This window comes from Gracilinanus agilis, chromosome 2 (genome assembly GCF_016433145.1).
Source record: "Gracilinanus agilis isolate LMUSP501 chromosome 2, AgileGrace, whole genome shotgun sequence".
Taxonomy (NCBI): Eukaryota; Metazoa; Chordata; class Mammalia; order Didelphimorphia; family Didelphidae; genus Gracilinanus; species Gracilinanus agilis.
The window spans coordinates 644,924,736-644,933,247 of record NC_058131.1 but is presented as its reverse complement, the minus strand read 5'-3'; the positions used below and the strand labels follow the sequence as shown (position 1 = coordinate 644,933,247).

At 38.2% G+C, this 8,512-nt stretch overlaps 1 protein-coding gene and 1 pseudogene across 1 annotated transcript in view; both read right to left on the bottom strand.

The window, feature by feature from the left end:
• The window catches only part of LOC123238230 (cytochrome P450 2C19-like), a 406,797-nt gene that overhangs the window by 230,412 nt on the left and 167,873 nt on the right, over window positions 1-8,512 (bottom strand). The window lies entirely within an intron of this gene.
• LOC123236624 overlaps window positions 1-8,512 on the bottom strand; it is a 44,530-nt pseudogene that overhangs the window by 533 nt on the left and 35,485 nt on the right.

The following is an 8,512-nucleotide window of genomic DNA, read 5'->3' as shown; positions in this document are numbered from 1 at the left end:
TAGTCAAAATCAGAAGGGAAACAACAAATTGGGAAAAAATCTTTATAACGAAAAACTCTGACAGGGGTCTAATCACTCAAATATACAAGGAGTTAAAGCAATTGTATAAAACATCAAGCCATTCCCCAATTGATAAATGGGCAAGAGACATGAATAGTATTAAAATGAAAAATGATAAAGGCTGCTAAAAATATATAAATTAGTATTTTAATTAAAGCCATGTTGATAGATAAAATCATTAGACCACGCGCTTGTAAGCATTCAAAACTGCCGCCTCCATTTTGTCTCCTGTTTCCTGGAAGCCCTACTGGCAAAAGAGACCACTCCCTCCTAACCCACGAGATTTAAGCTCTCCCCTGCGTCGAGACGTCGGAGACGGAAATCAGTTGGACCATGTTGGATCACGGGAAATGTAGTTTTATACATTTCCCAAATTTCACTTTTTACAATTCCCCGTGAGGTCCAGCAAAAAAAAAGGTTAGTCCTTTTTTCTTCGCTGGACCTGTAAAAATAGACAACTTCTAAATTTTTCAGGAATTTTGGGGATAAAAGAAATAGATGAACAAATGGTTAAAATTAGACACATTGACAAAAAACCAATTTGGGGGGGCTGTCCCCCACTGGCATAACAGTGTACAATTAAACAATACATACAACTCAATTTCAACTCCCCATAGTTCAATCAACTGCACCCCAAAGTTCAATGTTTGGTCTTCATGGTACAGTGAAGGCTTTTCAGACATCTTCATAGTGTCTTCACCAAAACAAGTTTGTCGTCTGGATTCTGGGGAGATGGCAAGATCCTTATCCTGAAATTATTCTCAAAAGAATTTAAACCTTACATTATAGATTACAAAACATACATTTTCTTCTAAGATTTTATATAATTCCCCGTGAAATTACTCCTAAAAGAGTTAAATAAATATACATATATTTTTACATTATCGAATTTTAAAAAACTTAACAGATATCCCCGTGAGGTAATTCTTAAACACACCTTTTTTCTAAAAAAGGTACCTCAGGTCAGCTAAGGATGAGTGGCTGAGTCCTGGGGGTTATATGAAGACAATTGGCAAAATAAAAAAGAATAAAATTCAAGAAAAAGAAGAAAAAATTAACTTGTGAATGAAATGTGCAAAAATCTGGGGAAAATAAACTTAGACCTTTGAATGAAGGTCTAGTTAAAGTGAATTCAACAGTGTGCAATTACCCATCCAGGGCCAGGACATAAGGAAAATGTCTCTCTCTGATCTGACTTATCATCAGCTTTTTAGGGAAGTGAGCCAAATAATTAACCAATCTTAGGTGCTTTCTAGGAATCTAAGTCGAGGGGACCCACGTCCTCTAAAGTTTTAGAAAAGACTGGAACTCCAGGACTCAAACCCAATTTCAAGCCCTAATGTATTGGCATAGAACTGCTATTTTGCAGATCTTAGTCAGTCAAGTCTCTGACCATGTGCTTTCTTTAGCACTATTAATGGCTTTCATATTCCCTTCTGGAATCAGAGAGGCATTTAAATCACAGTCCTATAGGCTCAGGTATTGGCTGTAGAATCAGAAAAAGGATAAATAATGATTATATATGTACTTCCAGTACAAGATGATAAAAAGGGAAAATCAATTTCTCATTAGAAAAATGTTTCAAAAATCAGAAATATATATATATATAGCTTAGAACTAGAAAGGTTATGTTACCCCAAAATGAGACTTTCTGTGAGAGAAAGTGGGTTTTACCAAATAGCAGATTCACAATGCACATTCAGATAGAGTACCATTATTTCCAATAGCACATTTTAAAACAATAAATAATGATGTTTAAAATTATATACTTGTTACAACTTTTAACCCTTGGCAAATGCTGTTATTGCTTCCATAGAAAAGAATATACAGGAGCTCCTTGACTCTCTGTATTATAAAAAAAATCCTGGCTAGGAATGCTTCTACCCATTTAAGGCAATAATATCTCTTATAATAAAATATATAAAAGCTTTATCCTTTAAGACAACAATTCTTAAGGATTTAAAGTAAAAGTTAAAAAAGATCTCTTGTAAAATTACAAGGTAATATTTAAAGCATGGAAACTTTCAAGGTTCTTTGCAATTACCAAGACAGAATAAATTTTAAAAGACATGTGCTTCTATAAATCCAGTAGTATCAGATCAACAAGCTGGTCAAAACCTCTTACCAGTTCTAATAGATTTCTCTCATTATTTGGGAGTTACAATAAAATCATAAACAGAATTAATCTAGCAGCCACAAACTACATTAACTTAAAATGATTCAGTGTAACAGGAAACTCAACGAAATAAGCAAGATTAATTAACATAAGTAATTAGCAAAATACAGTAAGATACAGTCTTTTTAAAACAGAATTAAAGCTCATTCAGTTCCAAGGTTTTAAAAGGTCACCCCTGATTTCAATTTAAGGTTCTTTTGATTGAGTTCTTCTGAGTTTAAGGGTTTTTTTTTCTAAAAGTTCAAAGTTCTTCCCCTGAGTTCAGTTTTTAATCACAAGCAAGTCTGAATAGGCCATTCGGCCCCATTAAGGGTAAACGCTAGGTCCACGTGGTGTCGGGTCATTGGGCTCCGGGCTAGAGAAAAAGTTTTGTAGAAAACCCCACGTGTAGAGCTTGTGTGGGTGGCTAAATTAGGTCTTTAGAGAAACACGTGGAAGGCTAGAAATAGGGAGAAAGGGGAATATACCCAAATCGTTTGCAGCAGAGCTTTAGCAGTCTCTGGAGGTCGAGATCTCAGCAAAGGCAGCAGCTGGGGGTCCTCCATGTTAGAGCTCAGGGTTCTGGACTCCAGCAGTCAGGATCAGAGATCACAGGCACTGGGACGATGGTGTAGGCTTGTAGTCAGGAGATCAGCAGTATCAGCGAGTCAAGAAAGCCAAAAGCCTGAACCGGCTGGCCTGACCTCCCTCCCAAGGTGGTTTGGGCTGGACTGGCTGGCTGAGTCCCGACGGAAGCAAAAACGTGCTCTTGCTTTTAGCAAAAGCATGGCAAGGAAAGTCACTTTCTTTTTTTAAAAAGGTGCTCAAAAGAGCTGAGCCAGATGGCCAAAAAGCAGGCAGGGCTATCGTTAGGCTATCTGGAAGATTTAGAGTTCGAATTTCGACCTCCTGGCTGGCTCGCCAAATTATTAAAATGAAAAATGATAAAGGCTGCTATAAATATATAAATTAGTATTTTAATTAAAGCCATGTTGATAGATAAAATCATTAGACCACGCGCTTGTAAGCATTCAAAACTGCCGCCTCCATTTTGTCTCCTGTTTCCTGGAAGCCCTACTGGCAAAAGAGACCACTCCCTCCTAACCCACGAGATTTAAGCTCTCCCCTGCGTCAAGACGTCAGAGACGGAAATCAGTTGGACCATGTTGGATCACGGGAAATGTAGTTTTATACATTTCCCAAATTTCACTTTTTACAATAGGCAATTTTCAGGTAAAGAAATCAAAAGTATCAATAAGCACATGAGAAAGTGTTCCAAATCTCTAATAATTAGAGAAATGCAAATCAAAACAACTCTGAGGTATCACCTCACACCTAGCAGATTGGCTAAAATGAAAGAAGGGGAGAGTAATGAATGCTGGAGGGGATGTGGCAAAATTGGGACATTAATGCATTGCTGGTGGAGCTGTGAACTGATCCAGCCATTCTGGCTGGCAATTTGGAATCACGCTCAAAGGGCTATAAAAGAATGCCTGCCCTTTGATCCAGTCATACCATTGCTGGGTTTGTACCCCAAAGAGATCATAGATAAACAGACTTGTACGAAAATATTCATAGCTGCGCTTTTTGTGGTGGCAACAAATTGGAAAAGGAGGGTATGTCCTTCAATTGGAGAATGGCTGAACAAACTGTGGTATATGCGGGTGATGGAATACTATTGTGCTAAAAGGAATAATAAACTGGAGAAGTTCCAGGCGAACTGGAGAGACCTCTGGGAACTGTTGCAGAGCGAAAGGAGCAGAGCCAGAAGAACTCTATACACAGAGACTGATATACTGTGGTAAAATTGAATGTAATGGACCTCTGTACCAGCAGCAATACAATGACCCAGGACAATTCTGAGGGATTTATGGTAAAGAAAGCTACCCACATTCAGAGGAAGGACTGCAGGAGAGGAAACATATAAGAAAAACAACTGCTTGAACGCATGGGTCGGGGTGGACATGATTGAGGGTGTGGACTCGAAACTACCACACCAATGCAACTACCAACACTTTGGAAATTGGTCTTGATCAAGGACACATGACAAAACTAGTGGAAATGCGCATCGGCCATGGGTTGGGGGGGGCCGGTGGGGGGGAGTTGAAGGGGAAAGGTGGAGCATGAATCATGTAACCATGTTAAAAATGAATATTAATAAATATTAAAAAAAAAAAAGCCCAGAGCACATCTTCTCTAGAGGCAGTATTCCACCTGCTCTGCCTCCCTTAGCCACTCAACTTAACCATTTGACTTATATTGAAATTCATAAATCTCTTTTATTTTTAAGCTAGCTATTAGAGTCTGTCATTCTTAACAAGGGCAACCTGTCCAGATCCAGGGTTTTGCCTTAAAGCTGTGTAAATGAAATTAACTCTAGTCCATTCATAGTCAAAAATCTACTTACCCTAAGCAACTAGATTATATCATCCCCACCTCCCTCAGTGGAAGTGGAGATAATTTAATCACACTGACAATAAGTATCAAATCAAGAACAAGGGACTACCCTTTTGGCAGTCCAAATCAGTGTAGAGGCTGCCATTGGTCCACTTGAATTAGAGGTGGCCCACAGGAAATGAAGTGAGACGCTATCTCTTTAAATATGTGGGTTACACCGTGGTAAAGTTAGTTGAGGAGTGGAAGGAGTTCCGGAGTTCCGGCTTTGGACTTGGTGCTGAAGGTGCTTGGCTGAGACCTCAGAATGTTTCTACTCTGAATTGTCACATGGGTAAGTTAGGCTGACTTCTTTGGCCTACCTTGGTGTTTCCAAACTCTGCCTTAAGTAGGCTTATAGCCTCTCTGATTTCTAAAGTCTTGTGGCTTGTAACCTAGTTAGCCTTTTAATGTTCTCTCTCCTTCCACGCCTCTCCAGGCCTGGACCAGCCTCTCCCTCTAATTACTTACATTTACCTTCCTAATTGTAAATAAACTACCTTAAACTGGATGCTGACTTGGTTCTATTTTAATTATGGAATCAATCTGAATTGTTGATTCCTGGTGGCCATACTTTAAATATATATTTATAAAATACCTAAAAGTCTCCCTCTTACAAAGCTCTCCCACAAAATTTTCGTTTTAAATTTAATTTTAATTTTGATAATTTTTGAACATTAATTTTAAAATTGTTTTGAAACTGAAATAGCCATGGAAACATCCTTAATATTGTTTGGGGTTTATAATAAGATTCAATTAAAATTTCATTTAGTATTAGCTGGCATTTTATTTCTTTTCCACAAATGACGAGTAGGGCAATTTCCAGATTTACAAATCTTGATAAACCTGTGATGTTGATTTTTTACTTTTATATTTCTATAGTTTGTATCTATTTGAGTGTAAATACAGGTAAGTATTTATTTTTACTATGCAATTACTTTGGTAGAGTAAGGCAAATTATATTTTCTGATCAAGTTTGATCAAAATATATATATATATATATATATATTTGTACTTGGTATAAATTGATTTTAACAGAAATAATAAGATGTTAAAAACTAGCTAATCTTGTTCAAAGTACCAGTGTCAAATAATTTTTAAGGGCTGATTTCAATCAGGCCAAAATTATTGAATGTATGCTGTGACTGACAGTATAATTTAATCCTATGTGTAAATATGAGCAAGTATCTGAAGAGTCAATCAGCTCCTATTGGAAAACTTGATAATAGTTTTCTTATGTTTTCTTTTCTAGAAATAAAACTGTTCCAATAAGACTTCTACAAAAGAAGGACATTGAAACCTACATCCATACTCATAGGACTTGGTAGACTTTGGGAAATTACATAGTTCTCATCATTAAGATTTTGCTATGTCAATGTGGAATCTAGACACCTCAAACTTGTGGCCTAGTGAGATCTGATGACCCCCAAGTTTTAGGAATAGCTTGTAAATTGGAAAGCCCCAAAGCTTGTGCATTCTCCCTGTTCCTGTGAGAATCCACCTTGAAGGGAATCTCAAGCTAGCTGTTGCAGACTGAATAATGGACCCTAGAATAAAAGCTAAGTGACTCTTTAGCACAATAGGCAGCCTGTCAGTCTTGTAAGCTGAGGGTCCTGAGTTTGATCCCTGAAAGGAGGATGTGGTACAATAGGAGAAGCTTCTAAGGCAAAAGAATCACTTAGCTTTTACTCTAGGGTCCATTATTCAGTCTGGAGCAGCTAGCCTGAGATTCCCTTCAGGGTGGATTCTCACAGGAATAGGGAATATGCACAAGCTTTGGGGGTCCCAACTTAAAAGCTATTCCTAAAACTTGGGGTTCATCAGATCTCACTAGGCCACAAGTTTGGGGTCTCTACATTCTACATCGACAGCTGAATGACACATGTAAAATCCAGTGGAATTGCTCATTGGCTATTGGAGGGGGGTTTAAGAGGGGAGGGAAAGAACATGAGTCATGTAACCATTGAAAAAATATTCTAAATTAATTAATTAAATAAAAATTTTCAAATAAAACAATTGTGCTGAAGGCAGTTTGCCTGTCTTCTAACAGATGGGGAGTGCCCCTATATGCCAATTGCCTATACTTATGCCCCTCCTCTCCTACCTTTAGTAGCAGAGAGTCAGATTGAAGGGTTCCAGTTATAAACAAATCATGAAGGTATTAGAGATGTATTCAAAAGATGACTAATGAACAAAGTGCTCATGGAGCAGTCATGCTCATTCTTACCTGAGTATCTGGATATACTATTATGGCCATCGGTTCCTTTTCCTTGTCATTATTATGTTAAAACTTCTGATGTACCCACTGTTTGATGGACATCCTGCAACCCCCTATTCCTTCAATCCCCAATAAAATCAGTTCAGCTCAGTCACTCTCTATGACCATCTGAGGAGGAAGAGCTGACCTGCTTACATGCTGAGACCACACTAAAGTTCTATATTCCTTCTCTCTCTCTCTCTGTCTCTCTTTTCCTTCTATGTCTCATTCTCTCTAGTCTATAAGCCTAACCTATTACTTTCCAGCTTCCAGCCTCCCACACAAGAATTATATGTATGAGTTGGATCTCTACACAGATTCTCTTGGGCACAATGCTTTTTGTCCTTTTCTTTTTGGTCTATGGTAAAATTGCTCTGACCAAAAATGAGCTTGGTTTGTAGAACCCCCTAATTTACTTTTGTCCCTTGGGAACTTGCCTTCAGAGAACTTCCTGACTTACCTTTCTCTTAGGCTGAACAATGGATCATTAAACATCCATTAAGCACCCTGAATAGCAGTGATAGAAATACCTCACATCTCAAGGACCCTTTTTATCTTCTCTAGCCTCAGTCTACAGTCTCATTCCCAAGCCTGCTTGTAACCAGTCAGTGTGTTTCCTGTCCTTCATTCCCCAGAGTGTGTATAGGACCCCAAGTTCTTCAATCCTCTGGAAAATTATCTTTGGAGGTACATTTTTCTGAAGACAGTGTTCCCAGATTGACTCTGTGTAGTGGCTGGTCAGAGGGTTGTCTTCCTTGTCCTGATTAAAGACTTCTTTCTAAATACTTTGGTGGTTCTGTGTTTTTCAAGGTTGACATATTTGGAGGCCACAGTGAGATTTCTAGTTGTTGCTGCCTAAGCCATCTGCTAAATGGGGTATTAGAAACCTATAAGGCATTTACTCACCTTCTCTAACATTAGAATGATCTGCTTGAAGAATGTCTCCCAAAACACACTGACACTAGAATGAGGAATGAACCCAACAGAAGAGAGAGATGATTACTTACCACGCAAAGAGATTCAGAGATATTTTTCAGGTTCAGCTGCAATAAATTACCAATAATGGGAAGAGGAATAGGACCGGGGGGAAGCTTTCCTTTTCCAAGGCCTTTTTTCCATACCAAAATGAGAAGAAGACATGAGATACAAAGCAGTAGTCCAAGAACACTGACCACAGATGGATCCATTGAAGTTCTTACTACTATTGCAAAAGATGTTGAATAGAGATGTGAAGAGGATTACAAATAGGAGGTCAATCAGCTAATAAGTCTTGGATCCTGAATAAGCTTCCAATCAACTTGACTCTTCCAATAAGCTTTATAGAGAACACTACCCTGGGTTCTATAGCAGTGTACTTTAAAGTATCAGGAGCCCTTAAATGTGTTCTTTCAAATTTTACTGATTCAAAGTGCTTCTTAAATACCACAGTTATTTCCCAATATGGACACTACTCCCCATAGGATCAATACTTTTAACAAATAAAACTAGATGACAGTTTTGATAACACCAGGACCTTGACAGTGAAATCATCTCCCATATCACCTTACCATACTGCTGAGAGGATATTTCTTAATCTGCTCCAAGACTGAGGACCCTTTTACAACATA